The 16475-nt window shown below is 40.6% G+C and overlaps 1 protein-coding gene across 1 annotated transcript in view; it reads left to right on the forward strand.

The window, feature by feature from the left end:
* The first annotated feature begins 4627 nt into the window (after positions 1 to 4627).
* The window catches only part of prr36a (proline rich 36a), a 46174-nt gene continuing 34326 nt past the window's right edge, over positions 4628 to 16475 (forward strand). The window contains exon 1 of the mRNA XM_074686891.1: positions 4628 to 4893. The gene's annotated coding sequence lies outside the window, so the exon portion shown is untranslated. The remainder of the gene's footprint in view (positions 4894 to 16475) is intronic.

A 16475-nucleotide genomic window follows, 5' to 3' on the forward strand; every position in this document is an offset into this window, starting at 1 on the left:
GAAAAGTTCCAGCTTCCATTTAATGCATGGGACTAAACTAGATTTGAAGCAAAAATGTAGCTGCTTTCAAATTATGCAATAAACACAATTATGACAAAATACATTAAAACGTTTTCAAAAATTATTTTAATGAAAACAATAACTAGTGAATTTATAAGCCCAGATAAATCCTGCATGACATTATGAAGTGAGACGCTGTGTGGTTGCCTTATATTAATGGTGGACATGGGGGTAACAGTTGCATAATTCATATATTGTTATTTCACAAAGATGCAACTTACACAATGTTAAAATGCTGTATAATACTCTTAGATCAGATAATGGTGGAAGGGTGAATTAAAAGTAGCATTTATCTTTGTTTATATCACAAAAAAGCAACTAACATGACGGTAAAACGCCGTATTTTAGTCTAACATTATAATGGTGGGCGTGTGAATTTACTGTTACATACATCTTTGTTTATTTCACAAAGGTGCAACTTACACCATGTTAAACATTGTTACACACTTTTTAAAACTTAGGTGAAAAAAAAACCTGAATGCTCTTCTCGGGATGTTTAAACAGTGTGTTTTTGTCATGGAGCACTAAAGTGTAGAGTTACATTGTTTTGGAAAGTCACAGATTAATGGAGTAAATCTTCTGTCTAATACTGACATTCAAAGAAATATGAAAGAAACAGGCATGACTGCAATGTTTATTTAAAACCATAATGTTTTTACAAAGGATATGGCTACTGGAGGAGCTACAGGAGCAGATATGATACAAATTAAATATATACCTTTGTAGCCGGCAAGTTTTACTTCAGCTAACAAGTAGAGTTTTGCTTATCTGTAGGGTAAGATGTGGAGAAAAAAACTTGACTGCAATTTTGAAATCAGCATGCAAATTTTAGTTTTAATCAGCATAAAAATCAAACTCATCAGTTTTTTTTAAACTACTCCCCAGTGTTATTGCATAGTGCAGTTCCACTGGTTTGCCAGAAGATGGAGCTTGTTATTCATGACTCCTGTAACAAATGCATGCAGTAGACTGCAAGTTTAATTTTCCATGTATGACAAACATTAAAAAAATAATCCCCCACATCATTTAGAAAAGACATGACAAAGACATCTTTTGCACATTAATCCTTTCTTTTAATATATAGTCGATTGTTTTTGTTGTGAAAACTTGTTGCGGCGGCACAGCACAAAGGCTCCACTGAGAGGAAATAACAGTCCTGGATCTTTTATTTTTTTCAGAACAGTCCAATATGATGAGCTCATTTCCTGGTTATTGAGCTTCCACTGCGAGGCTTGGCAGCTGATGTAGCACATCCCCTGCCCTCCACCCACTTAGCCTAATATCATCATACATTATGTACTGCTCTGCCGGTGCCTTGATGGTTTGTGTCAAACTGTGAGAAAGAGAGAGAAGTCTTTTTAATGCACCTTGTATAAATGTTGCATTCATCCTCCTATATCAGAAATCATGCAGGAATAACTGTGTACAAATTATTCATCAAGTGCTGTTGATACACCAAGAAATCAAGAAGTCTTGCTCCAGGGTTTGTAATGTCAGGGTGCTGATGCTGGGTGTGGCCTTTTGTGGATGCTGGTTTGATCTCAGCTTGAACTGAAGCATGCTCCACTTGCTCATTTGTTCTTTGTTGTTTGAAGTTTGGAGCCTTTTATATTAACAAAGCAGCTCAGAAAGAAAAATAAGCAGCAGCTGCAGCAGTTTCCTTTTCCCGTCTTGTATCTTCAATAATGAGGTGTGTGTGCTCGTTGTGTGTGTGTGTGCTTTGTGCCACGGACAGTGTATGCAGCTGTCTTTACGACCAGGTGCCGGTAGCTGACCTGCAGACCACAACAAAGAAATGGATTCAAAAGAAGCAAAGTCTTTGTGTGAAAGCCTTGTAGATTCTCAGTCCATCCTAATTATGTTATGGATTTTCACCGGGAGCTTGTGCCCGGCCACGCCTTTGTGTAACAACATTATGCAGCAATCTGAATGAGATGAGCAGGAAGTCAGGAGATTTAGCTGCTTTTTCATCTCTGTTATCTCATGATGGATGCCACTAGAGCCTATTGTTTAGGGGAAAAGGAGGAGTTGTTTCCTGGTCTCTCCTGGTTCAGATTTGCATCATTATTTTGCAAAAGCAGGCTTTCTAAGAGCTTACAAAGCAGGAGTGAAAGTTGAGAAATCCTGAAACTTGTTGAAAACTGTTGGGTCTTTCCCCCTCCCTTGCCTATAGGAAAGGCTGACAGGCTGCTGATGACACAGCTGCCAGAGTCCTGCAGAGAGATGGAGAGGCAGAGCTGAGACGTGATGACTCACACTCTCTGTACACTGAGGAACTGTGAGATTGGGTGCGCTGGCAAGGTCGTGGTTAAGGATTTCTAGTCAGCCTTCATTCCTTCCTTCACTCACAGAGTCTCAGATTTCTCTTCTCTCTTCTTAAAGTTTCTGTTTCGTGCTTCATAAGAGAAAACAACAGAAAATGTCACATGCCTTGACCCATTCACTACTTCTCCCTTTCTGTGAGCTGCAATAGTCTTTGTATGTTTTCTCTCTTTTCATTGATTCCTATTGTGGAGCGTGCAGCTGCAGCTTTCAGCTCTTTCCTATTGTGGCCTTGTACCATTGGGAAGTAGACACAGAGCTTTACTATAACTAAAGAAATGACCAATGCAACTCATAAAGAATTATTTTCCTAACTCTTGTTTTACAAAGGCATGGCAGAAAACAGCAGAAAAGATGTGTGTGTGTGAAGAGGGGGGACTATAACTCATGCAGCTTGGTGTCTTGGATTTCATTTTGAGCATGCAGAATAAACATGTGGCTGGAAGGAAAGAGTGAGGCGTGTAATTGGAGGCTTGGTGATTTATTTTTCCCTCTAGAAAGGATTCTTGTTTTTCTTTTTATCTCATTTATTAAACCACCTAAGCAAAACAAAAATTGCATATTAAACTCACTTCAAAGTGGTTTAGAAAAGATTTTAACAGTGAAAATCAATGCTTGAAAATGAAAAACATTGATTCATTAACAAGCAACCTGATAAAAGGATCAGTCTGAGTATTTCTTAACATTAACCCATATTGTTAACAAGAATATTTGCACAGTTTTCCACTTTTACTTTATTTGTGTTGTATGGGTTTGTTTTGATTTCTCTTGTATAACTTTTTATGCACCATTAAATGAAAAGCTGCTGTGAATTTAGGCTTGTGAATATTTTTTTTATATAGCTGCAGTTCAGTGTTTGTTTAAAAATATGTGGAAAACAGATGAAATCGCATTTATTCCAAAAGTAGTAGAAGGAGTTTGGTTTACCTTGACTGTTTCTTTAGCTGTACTCTCTGTGCAACATAAACAAACTCTGAATATCAAAATAAATATTGAAAACATATATAAAAACAAAGTTTTATTGTGCAATGTAAAAAGACATCAAGACTTCTTCCTCAAGTTTTTTTCTACAATATGCCCCTACAATATATGCCCTTGTCTTAAAATCAAGACAAAACGCATGTTCTTTCTTTTACGTCAAATTTTTTTGGGCAACTTCCAGTTTAATGCTGGTCAAACCCTTCCATAGGGTGTCACACCAATTTTCACATGATTTTGGTCACCTTCCTCCAAAGCAAGGTCTCTTCACTTGCTACCTTTGATATTGCCTTTAAAACAGAAACACTGGGCAGTTTCTTTAAGCTATCTCAAGTAACCTCCTGACTACCAGTAGTTCAAATTTGTCCTCTGTGGAGGACATTTGTAAACCTAAATATCTTTCATCTACTTCACACTGCTGAATAAACTCCTCATGCTATTTACAGAGGACATTTAAGGCTTTTCAGTGATACCAAATGTGAAGGGGTGGGGCTTTGGTACCTTTCTCTTTTTCATTAAGGAAAATGGCATCCATCAGTGGAAGTGCAATTTATGGGAAGAGGAAAAGTAAGTGTATAGAACTTTTTAATAAGCAAATTTTCGCTTGAAATTTTGGTGGCATATTTTATATGTGACTCTTAACAACTCATTTGAACATTGTCTGAATAATTTTTACTGTATTTTAGCATTGTAATATGCATTGTAATACACATAATATCTGAAATATAATTTTATTTTTTTTTTCCAAAAAAATGTGTTCAGTATTCTAATAACCTCACAAAGATAGGGGAATCTTAAAATCTTTGTGATTGGACAATATTTTTTTTTCCTGGTAGTCAGGAGGTTAACCTGAATTTGCCTTTAATATACCACAAATCTATATTTTAAATGGATGGTATCAACTTAATTAACCTAACAAATAAATAATCAAAAAATATAAACAAACAAACAAATAATTAATTAAAATATAAATAAATATATTTATAAGTAAATAAATAAAAGCTGTAACAATGCAGTTTGTTTTGAGATGATTACCGTAAATGCCCCCTCCCTCCGCAGGACACTTTTGTCTTGCGCCCTTTAGTTTCTCCGCACCACAGTTTGGGAACCCCCTCGTGCCCCAAGGCAGAGCTCGCGCTTGGTTTGAATTTGACGTCACTCCTACTTTGCATAACCACCAGCCTCGCGCTCGTGATTGGACCGCTCTCGGGATTATAATCTGCATGTTTTTTCTTCTTTTATGAGCTCCACGTTTCGCCTCCTTTCAATCTTCTGCTGGACGACTCCGTCCCTCCCCCCTCCTCCACCTCCCCGCCCGGGTCCATCCTTCATGAAGGGAAGCAGCCTGCTGCCGCCGCCTGCCGCTGCTCAAACGTGGAGGAAAGGACACAGAGAGGGACGCTAGCAGCTTCATTGTTAGTGAGTGTGGAGAAATTTACGGCTCAGTCGACATATTTAGTGCATTTCAGCTCACAAAGAGGGAGGGACTGTTTGTTTCTCCAGGCGTCCTCAGGAACAAGCGGCGGTCAGAAGGTACGTTTAATTTACCACATTGCAACGGCTGTGGCGCGAGCGACATTATTTAAATTCACATTCGCATTTCATTGAACAATTTCATCTTTACGGTGCCAAAAAATGTGTTCATCACTGAAAAAGTCTTTCCTTGCTAGATGAACGTACTTGTTTTGAAGCCAGACGCCCTCTTTGTAGTATGAGGCAGCCAGTGTGTGTGGCTGGCTGTGATGATGGATGTGAGACGTAAAGGCTAGCATGGCACGGTAGCGGTTGGGCGGTGGTTTCAACGTGTGTTTCATCCTCAAGAAACCATTTGTTTGGACTGTTCAAGCCTCGGCTGGCATGCTTCAAGTAGTATCAGGTTCAGTTTATTGACTGGCCTCATGTGTCTCACTCAGTGTTACACTGCTATTGTTGTGTGAGGCTAAACGGGGCCTTTTGCTGAACCTGCAAGAACTCCGTTTGTTTGTTCTAGAGACAAATGGTGTTATTAGAGCTCAACACTTTTAAGGTTTTGCAGTTAAAAAGAGGGCTCCTGGGACCACCAACTAGCCTTTGACAGGTGCCTAAAAGGGCAAAGTGGAAAAACTTTTGAGGATATATTCTAACTGTGTTTTATTTCCTATCATGTTTAGTGGTAAAAGAGCTATTTTAACCCTTAGGAGTTACATGGATTTCTGCTTGAACTAACACCACAGGATCAATTAAATGGTTTTATTGGACACACCATGTAAACATTTACAATGCAGGGTGGAAATGTTTGTGAGCCCCTGGATTAGGGCTGCAGCTATCGAATATTTTAGTATTTGAGTATTCTACTGAAAACCCCATCTATTAATCGAGTAATCTGATAAAATACATTTTTGTTTAGTTAGAGAGCAGTTATTTTTCAAAAGAAAATTTTTCTCTTTACGAAATATAATTTTCTGATACAGCATGTCAATAAGAGCACTTGCTTTGGTAGCTCCAAAAAACACACTTTGACACATTTTTTGTGCCTTGAACATCTCATCAGATGCTGCGGACCCAAATGGCACCCGTTTTGTAGAATGACACATTAGTCTCCAAACTCCAGAAAAGAAGCTAGATTTGTTGCTAGTTGCTGTTTCGTATAAGAGGTAGCTTGAGGGGTCTGAAAACTCTCTTAATATGGCCTCAGCTCTATTTGAAATACCACTCTTTGATCTGTTTTATAATTGAACAATTCCTCGAGGAGAAGAAAATTACTCGAGTAATTTTTGTAATCGAGTACCTCGAATCATACGAGCAATCGTTTCAGCTTTACCCTGGATTCAATAACATGTTGACCCTCCATTGGCAGCAATTTTGGACCATTCCTCTCCACCAAACTGTTTCAGTTCAGCAATATTCTTGGGATGTCTGGTGTAAAATGCAGAGTTTACTTCAGGCATATTGAGGCCATTCTGTTGTCGATTTACTTCTGTGCTTTGGGTCTTTGTCCTGTTGCATCACCCATCTTCTGCTGAGCTTCAACTGGTGGACAGATGGCTTTAATTTCTCCAGCAAAATGTCTCGATAAACTTTCATTTTTCAGTCGATGATAGCAATCTGTCCAAGCTCTGAAGAAGCAAAGCAACCCCAAACCACAAGCCCCCCTCCTTTACCATACTTCACTTATGGGATGAGGTTTTGATGTCGGTGGGCTGTGGTTTCATCTCTCCACAGGATATTTTGCCAGTAGTGCTGTGGAACATCCAGGTGCTCTTTTACAAACTTAATTTTTTTTGTGTTTTTACAGCAGTAGCTTCCCACATTGTGTCCTCCCATGAACTCCAAACATGGCTTACATCCATCAATACTTCTTGAGCATAGCAAACTTTAAAACTGGTGTGTTTTTTTAAAGGGTAGGGCGGCTTTAACCAACACTTTCCAACTTGTCTCATTGATAGGACTCCAGGTTGACTCTTGACTCCAGCTCTAGGAGAAGTACACATACTTGGTCTACTCAGCACTGCAAATATTGAAATGGTGTGCTCAGTAAAAACATGAAATTATATGTATTTGATAATAACTTTAATTGCATCTACGTTTTATACCTTCTCTCTTCGTGCAGTCTGTTGTTTCTTGCAGAAATAGCAATCATCTCTGTTTTCATATTTCCATCCCTGCAAATGAAGAGCTCTCACTGTTGACTCAGCAGATTGACACTGAGAAAGGAGGAGTAAGGAGAGCTCAGTGGCAGAGAATAACACAGCATTGTTTCCAGATCTCTGTGATAGAGGGATGCTGTTTTGGCTCCGAGTCCAGGTTACGTAATCAGTAAGTTTGCCCTGTGTGGGTATGGAGGGCAGGGCTTGGGCGCGGCAGCAGTGACACTGCCCTTAAAAAGATGTATTTGACATGCGGACGCCCACTGAGGAGTGTGTGTTGCCTCCTGAAGACCCTGCTGCTACTGCTGTCAGGGTGTTTGAGTTGTAACTGAGGAGTCAATCATCACAAGGATGTGAAAGCAAGTGTGAATGACACACACACATGGTCTTCCTCTTCCACTTCTGTCTTCCTGGCTAAGCTCCAAGAGCTTGTTGCTGGATGGCTGATACTGTTTCTTACTCTGTACGCACAGAGATACACTCGCCTTCCGCTTGTATTTTAGGGTTTGACTCAGGAGCATTTTTACTTAACCTTGCAGAGCAGATGGACCTGCCTGATTCAGTTCTGAACTCCCGCAGATCCATCTTGAAAGGCTCCAATGACCAACGATTTCACTCTGCTAAATTCTAACCAGCTCAATCAGGGAACAAAGGCGAGAGCGGTGGGAGCAGACGTGACGTCAGCAGACTTTCGTACTTGTCAGCGTTCCTTTGATTCTTAAGTTAATTTTACAAAAATGGAAGCTGTCGTCTAACCCCTTTTCCACAGCTGTTTCTCGTGATTCAGTAGTTGTTCATCTATTGTTTCTTAGAAGCATCGGCTCACATAAGCTACTTCATACCGTGGCTTGATGTAGATCGGTCCGTGGTGAGTGTGTCAATCAGAACGGTCATCCAATCACCAGCTGTGGATTTTTTTTAAAGTCCCGCCTCTGAAAACAATTCGGAAGAGCTGCTACCCAGATGGACTAGAGAAATATTTCCGTGGCGGATACATGAAACTGTTCGTCTGGCGTGTCAGGTTAATTTTTACCCTCAGTGTCTCACAATAGAGTGAATTTTGCTATTAGTAGATGTCATGTTTACGCTAGTAGTTAGAGGTGGGAGAAAAAATCGAAAACCAATATATCTGGATTCTTTTTACGGCGATATCAAAATTGAGATTCTTTGTCAAAATATCAATAATTTCTCCAAATTCAAATTCTTTATTTCAGTCTTTGTTTGTTTGTAAGCATTAACAGCTTTAGACCTGTTAATGTTTTTGGAAAGTGTCTTGAGATAACGTTTGTTATAATTTGGTGTTATACAAATAAAGACTGATTGACTGGAAAAATGTTACCACTTTTCTCCAGCAGGGGGTTAATTGTTTCTCTCTGACTCGTATGATGTGCATTTATGGAAAAATATAGCTTCTGATATCTTCTGTAGACATCATCATAGGAATGGGTACCTTTCACATTTGAAACGATACGGTACTAATGCCCGGTACCTGGCAATCGGTTACTGTACTCAGCGGTACCAATTCTTGGTACTTTTTTTGTGTTTCTATGGTAAAAAATACCAATTTGTTTGATAATAAAATACACTTTTTTTTTTTGACTACACATATTTATCCTTAATTAAATAACCTTGCAATGCTGTGTTCATGTCCAGCATGGAGAATTGGATACTCTTCCACTCCCTCACAGTCACAAGTCTGCATTTAGGTACCTAAACATGGTACCTTTTGATTTTACATGAACCGGTACCCGGTACTTTTGACAGAATTCGGTTGGTACCTATAAAAGTACCTGATTCGTTACCCATCCCTACATCATCATCATCATTTAACATTTTTTCACAAGGTGTGGTGTTAAAAGAGCAAACAAAAATCTTAAATATCACAGAATCGCAATTAAAATCAAATTGGCACCCCCAAAAATCGTAATAGAGTCAAACCGAGAGAATCGCGTATCCCCCCAGCTCTACTAGTAGTTGTAGGTAATAAATTGCAAAAAATCCTGTTGCAGTGGTCTGTTAATCAAATTTTTTGCACTTTGGGGCTAATTGGTATAAAAACGTAAATATCCAGTGTTTTTCTTTCATTCAAGTATTTTAATTCTAAATTTTAGATAGCATTGAAATATCAAACCTTTGCACAAATTGTGCCTTTGATGAAGATATCATAACACTAAACCATTGTTCTCAACCAGCTAAACAACCTGTCTGTTTGGATGTAGTCTCAGAGGGCTTACCAGTGTTTGCACACCTTTGAGATAAAGGGAAGGAAGTGCCAGGTAAGAAGAACTGTAAACATGACTAACCTTTGCAGAGCACATGAAGAGCGGTTGTTTTTGCAGTTGATCCATTCAGTAGCACACAAATAAGTCATGTCAGGTCAAAGTTTAGTTCACAGGACTTTCCCCAAGAAGGGAAAACTGTCAGTCGGTCTGCAGCTTGTACAGTCAAGCCACATTTCTGTCCTGAAGAGCCACTCTTCAGGCTCTCAACAGGGACCGTATGTGCACAGACAGCTCAGCCACTTCCACTCTCCACACCTCTGTTTCCCTTTCCTCTTCCCAAAAGCCAAACCAAAGCACAAAAGGAGCTTAGAATAGCAATCTGAGTTCATCGAGTGCATCCTTAAACCCAGAGAAGGCCCGAGGGATAGGACAGGTGGATGAAAAAAAAAAAACACAACGGAAACTGCAAGCGTTATGCAGAGAAAAGTTTCCACTCTTAAAACTCTCTGGAGAGGGTGTGTGACGCAGTGCTGTATAAGCTATCACCAACACCTTGTTCAGTTTTATTCAGAGGAAAGTTTGTGCTTATTTCCAAAAGTCTTATACCTTTCTAAAGCCGATGTGGGCTCCAGTTATTGATGTCAGGCATGGGAGAAGGGAAGCATCATTTGAAGTGAGTGGGAAACAAATTTGCTTTGCTACTTGGTGAAAAACCTGTTGGATTCTTTGCTGAAATACTTTTAATAACATGAATAGTTTCTGCTCTATCTCTCGAGGACTTTGTCAGGCCCGCCAAACAGGAGCTGTTATCTGAGATGACAGGCGTGTGAACAAAAACTTGTCTCTAGAGCGAACTTCCTCTGTTAAATCGTGTCGAACACTGCTGGATTCCTGAAAGCTGATGGTTCGTGCTGTTTATCGAGCTTTGTGTGGTTCAGTGTCGGTGTATCAGGGAACAGCTGTGAGAGGTTAGCATGTTTATGTGTTGGGGTCAGTTTTAAATCCCCCTCTGCTAACCCTCAGTGTGGGAACAGGATGTACTTCCCAATCACTGCGGTACCCGTAAGCATTGGATTCGACGTGTTTTTAAATTCATAAAGAAGCTGATCTGTAATCTTGGTTCGTTTCTTAACTGGACAAAAAAGTGACAAAGTAATCCATAGTCTCAGGCTTTAGAAAAACAATAGAAGAGGGAGGAGAGATCTCTTCTTAAGATCTAACTCTGAAATGTTATTGACAGGTTTGTGGCTGAATGGGAAAAGGAAAAGCTTGGTATCTTTTAGGCATTTTTATCTGGACTGTTAAAAAAATATGTGCAGATCGATTTCTTATCACCTGATGGTGGTTTTATAAATTCAGCTGTGCAGTAGAAGGGATTGAATCCATGAATGCAACCATTTTTACTGCAGGAACGTTTCCTCCTTTTCCTATTCAGCGTCTCAGATTCAGGGCAGCCAAGAGGAACGCACAACCCCTGTCCAGTGCAGAGCATTTGCATCTGCTTGAGAGTCAGCTGCTTTTTACAGCCCGCAACCAGTGTCAGTCAACCCACACCCATGGAAATTTAATCCCAAATCCTGGCTGCTTGGCAGCATCTGTTTGAAGCTGACACTCAGGGTTAAACCATATTTCATCGTCCACCCTTCATGTTTGTTGTGTGTCTCCTGAGCGGCTCCCAGTCGCTCAGCTGTGGGATGAGGAGACGGCGTGGTGCTGTACTCTTCGTCACTGTGGTTTGGAGGCTGGCACTCTCCTGCCCATTAGGATAAAGTGGTGGATGCTGGCGCTGCACTTTCAGGCACTCTGTCTGTCTGGGACTGTGAAGCTAGGCTTGGTGCACTGTAATTATTGAAAGAGGAATTCAGCACTTTCAAAGTCTGTTTGTTAGTTCACTTGGGTAGCCTTGAATGATATCCCAGAGAAACATTTTTGGGTATGCTGTCCATCTTTCCAGTCGCCATCCTAAAGTGGTGCTGAATCTGTTGGTGGTGACAGAAGGCACTGTAGTTAAAGTCCTAAAGCTAACTTTAGTGTCTGTATTTATTTACAACACCCTTTACTTCCTCTTTGTACATTTTTGCTGTTTTACAACTATAAAGTGATACTCCGGGATGGAACAAGTTGGGTCCTATCACAAGGTTTAGGGCAGAAATGACCCCTACGGAAGTGTTTTTGTGAAGCAGAAGCCCAGAGCGCTCACACCAAAGACCCCCTCCCTGCTCATCTGCCGGTTTCCTCTGCACTCAGACGGGACCAAAAACACAAATAAACGGGCTCCCACCGAAAAAATCTGATATCGGTCTGCATTCACGCTTTTTTTAGAGAATTTTCAGCGCATTACTTTCACACAAAAACACCGCTACATAAGGCTCTAGTTCTCATCATGTCGTAAAACGGCGCTACCTCTGCTGCAGAGCCACAGCTGGCTACGAGGCGCTCGCCACTTAGTGTCTCAGTCCGGGCCCGCGGCGTGTCAGATATAAACAAACGCAGGTAGTCTGCCAGGACGAAGAGACACGATGAGAACTAGAGCCTTATTTAGCGGTGTTTCTGTGTGAAAGTAACGCGCTGAAAATTCTCTAAATAAAGCGTGAATGCAGAGCGATATCAGATTTTTTCGGTGGGAGTCCGTTTATTTGTGGTTTTGGTCAAGTAAAATATGCCCCGTCTGAGTGCAGAGGAAACCGGCAGAAGAGCAGGGGGGGGGGTGTTTGGTGTGAGCGCCCTGGGCTTCTGCTGCACAAAAACACTGCTGTAGGGGTAATTTCTGCCCTAAACCTTGTGATAGGACCCAACTTGTTCCATCCCGGAGTATCACTTTAAGAGAGAGCTCTGAGGATGTTTTGGTTGTGTTGGTGCTAGCTTTCATCCCAGTGAGTTCTAAGTTCTAAGAGTTTCTCTTAAAACAGGGCTTGAACTTATGACTATTTTAAGACTTAACAAGTCAATAAAAATGATGAATTGGCAATTGCCTAATGGCTTCTATGTTGCTGTTGGTGGCGATTTCACTGTTGGCTTTAAGTAGAACAAGTTTTAAGATGGATAATTTTGTTTTAATATGTAGCATGATTGCTTTAGGGATAATGTACTGGCTGTAAATGTGGACTGATGGGCTCTGCTTCAACATTTTGGAGGGTGAATTTTCTAATACTTCATAAGTTTCTGATATGATTGTGTTGCACTTTTTTACAGCAATTTCTATGCTTTGTTGACTCGTCCCTCCCTAGGTTGCTATGCTACCCTCAGCAGAGAAAGTAGGGATGCGATGTGGCTCACCCCCAGCACTCAGCTTCAATGATTTGACTTTTCACAAAAACAAAAAGCATGAAAAGCCACATTATCATATAGTTTACAATACAGGATGGAGAAGAAATTTTTGGAGTTAAAATTTTGTTTGCAGGTCAAAATAGTCTGAATATGACTAACAACCCTGATAAAATCCAGATCCTGATCCTGCCATAAAAACATCCTGACTTATTTCCCCCATATCGCCCCCTAATGGAGAACATTTTCCTTGGTCGGAAGCAGAATTTGCTGATGTTTACCAAGCACATAACACTGCGGAAAACTGACCACTTATCACCTGCTGTCAAGAGGTGATTGAACTAAAGTAGTTAACAAATAAAACAGATATAAACTCAATATGTCAGAGCCATTGGCCCTTTTAAAATCAAATGTTTGGACCCCCCTGTGATAGATCTTCTAGAAATCAATCAAAATTTATAACCTGATTTCAGTATTAACCTTGTACACTTCTTCAAATAATAATTGACTCCCCTGAGGTCTATTTTACAACATCCAGGGGTGTGGCAGTGGGCTTGGCTGGCTGTCAGAAAGTCAGGCATGCGAGGTGCAGGATCATTGTCCATCTGGCCTCAGCTCACCCTGGAAAGTCACAGGCCCGGTAACTGATCTGGCCCTGAGGCTCTCCATCATGGTTATTGACTCTCTGCCTGCACATTCAAAGCCAGTTGGCTTGGTCAGGCTGGTTTTATCAGCGTAAAACTGATGTCAGCTCTGGCTTCCCCACAAACATGGATAGACTTTCTCCATTTGCTTATTCTTTTATGAAGGAGTAATTCATGGAAAAATGTCAACATGAGGTAGTGTTTCTGTTTCTGCATGGCTTCACTCTACTATTATACAGCCCCTTCCTTCTACTTCTTTTAATTAGCCTACAGTGGGAGGAAACAGGAAGTTACAAAAATAGAGGAGATAACACTGGAAAAAAAGAGCTTTGCTAAGAAACTTCAGTGTGTTTTATGCTGCCGCCTCTCTAAATCTACTTTACGCCCATTGCCTTCACTCCCTGCCAGTTTTGTATTTTTCATCCCGTCCCTGAAGGCTTGTAATCAAACCGCAGCATTTCTACCCATTTTCAAACATTAAATCATTTTTTAATAGTGTTTAAGCCAAATTGAACTGATAACTCTGTCATGATCTCAGATTGTGAAAGAGAAAGATCAAACATTTAAAAGTTTTAGTGGAATCAAGCAGAAAGAGCATCGAATGTGTTTTTCATGCCTTCATTCTCACTGTACCCCAGGTTCTCCACACCAGCTGCTCATCTGTCCGGTTACACAAGTTAATCCACTCCAAACCCACCCACACCCCCCTCAGACAGCACCCCTTCTGAGGGGGTTAGATGGTGCGCAGACAATAAGGTTTGTCTTCCACCCTCCCCCTCCCAGTACCCTAGCGTTCTGCTCAATTATTCAAACAAACACTTAAGACGGTTGTCTTCGTTGTTATTCTCTGAGTGGATTATATGTGAGGAAGCTCATGCAGTCCCTCTCTTCCTCCCCGTTTGACGACACCATCCTCTGACTTCACCCAGCCCACCCTCAGCCTGTCCTGGTTGGCAGCAAAGCCAGGCCGGCACTTTTTTGAAAACACTGCCAGCTCTGGAACAGATTGTAACCCATTTCCTCCCAGCCTTTTAGAGCAGAACGCAGTCCGCTGCTGGTGGCCACCAGTCCATCCCTTTGTGATCGCCCCTCCCTAAAAGGCTAACTGGCTTAGTCCACTTAACTTGTAGCCACACTTAACCACCTGCTCCTAATGGCCTTATTGAGTAGCTACAGTCACTTAGCACGTTGTTAGTGTCCCGTATGGAATTGATTAGAGTAAGATGCTCGCTTAACACCAGACTCCTGCACTCCATGATGGTTTCTACCCCCCCTTTGGCAACAGTGATGATTTTTGTCACAAGGTACTAAGCATGGTTTTATGAGTGTACCAAATTTCAATCAGTCAATCAAACTTTATTTGAAGTGCAGAACATAAACAACAATTAATGTCAATAAAAGATAATAATAAGAAGAAGGCCAATAATCAATTCACAGAACCCTACCCCCTCCAATGCCTCGATGTAAATGGGCTGAACAAAACTTTTTTTAAATAAAAGATAAGAGCTGAGCCAAGGAAATGCTATCTTGATGAGGAAAAAAATTAAAGCTATGATGCTAAGTATGACAAAATTGAAGTAAGATAATAAAACTCCCCAAAATAATCAGTAAAGATGAACTAGTGTAATTTAAAGGTTAAAAAAGTGAGCTATAAAGATAGAGACATTAAAAACTCCACATTTAACATTTGAAATGATGTGATACCAATGCATGGTACCTGGCAATGGCTAGTGGAACTCAACGTTTCCAATTTTTTGTACTTTTGTGCATATTTATGTGGTAATAGATATTAATTTGTTTATTGATAAAAGCTAAAAGTTTTTCAATTTAATATATTTGTTTTTTGATATGTAACCTTGAAATGCTGTGTTCATGTCCAGCGTGGAAAATTGCCTACATTTCCACTCCTTCAAAGGCAAAAGGTACCTAAACATAGTACCTTTTGACTTTACCTGAATTGATACTTGGTGCTAGAATAGAATAGAATAGAATAGAATAGAATAGAACTTTATTGTCATTGTAACAAGTACAACAAAATTGAAGTCACAGCAGCAATCAAGAAAACAAAAGTAAGAAAGTATAAAGAAAGTGCAAAAAGCTCCATAAGAAAATAGATGCTGACAGCTTGTCCATCATTGTCCAGTCAGCCAGCCTCCACCTCCACAGAGTCCAGGACTGAGCTTCTTCAGCAGTCTGTTCAGTCTCTGTCTCCTGGATCCTGTCTGCTCACAGCAGGTGAAACTCTTCCAATGTAGCGTTGATGTCTGGTGTTAGCTCTGTTAGCCATGTCTGTGAATAGCATGATGCTACTCTGCCCTCTGATATTCCCTCTATTGCTGGGTTACCATGGCATGTCGTCCAAACCTCCTCCTCCTCACCTAGTGGGAAACATCAGGCCTTGCACCAGATAGCATTGACATGCTACAAGCCGCTAACAGCTGAGTTCACATGTTAACAATGCAGCCATGGTTACATGTAGGATCTCTCTACAAGAAACGGACAAAGAAGGGAGAGCTGCTACAGGGCAGCCATAGCCAACAGGGCGGCACCAAGCTACAGACAGAGTTTGGTTGTTGCCTGTAAAAGTACCTAATTTGGTACCTATCCCTACATCAAAGTGAAGCTATAATCTATTTTACATGTGTCTACTCTGTTTGGGATCACAGAGCCAGTGAGAAACGCTAAACAAACAGGGATAAATATTATGAATTTCTGTTTAAGAGTGCAATTTTGCCTCATTATAAACAGCTGTCCAATTAGTATCAAAGTTAAATGTAGTTTCCCAAAGCAATTAATTCTATAAATGCATTTTTTAAAGATTAAACTGAGCCCATCTGTTACAACTGCTTCCATGAACCTGAATGAATTGCACAGAATCAACCTTGTCCTCATTTTGCGTACTTTCTAATCAACCACATTCTAACTTGCATGTGACACTCATTTTTGAGGATACTAATTCAAACTTGGACATACTGGCTGGTTGATACTTTGAAGGATCAGCCCAACAATCCATGCTGATACTGCCTGAACCTCTTCCAGGCAGCCAATCACTTCAAAAGCTGGTGGCCACAGAATGGCAGATTGGAGTAGAAAGGGTTGGCAACCATACCAGGTGTCAGAAGAGTTGGAAATGAGGGAGCTATTTTTAAGAGTAAGATTCTGGTGGAAATTACCTGGAAGCCTTTCCACACTGTCATAGTTTTGTTATCAAAATGTTCTTATTCCTGAACTGGATGGGTCGTGTGTTCTGGTGGTTTCTGTTTAAGTGAGGCATTGTTTTTGGCTCTAAGAAAGAACACTTGTCCTCTCACTCCCTAAGAGCATCTCATGAGAGATGAGCAAATGTTCTGCTTTGTATG

Source organism: Halichoeres trimaculatus, unplaced genomic scaffold, assembly GCF_033239565.1.
Source record: "Halichoeres trimaculatus isolate MK-OKI-2021-1 unplaced genomic scaffold, fHalTri1.1 fHalTri1_scaffold_2, whole genome shotgun sequence".
In the NCBI taxonomy this organism is placed as follows: domain Eukaryota; kingdom Metazoa; phylum Chordata; class Actinopteri; order Labriformes; family Labridae; genus Halichoeres; species Halichoeres trimaculatus.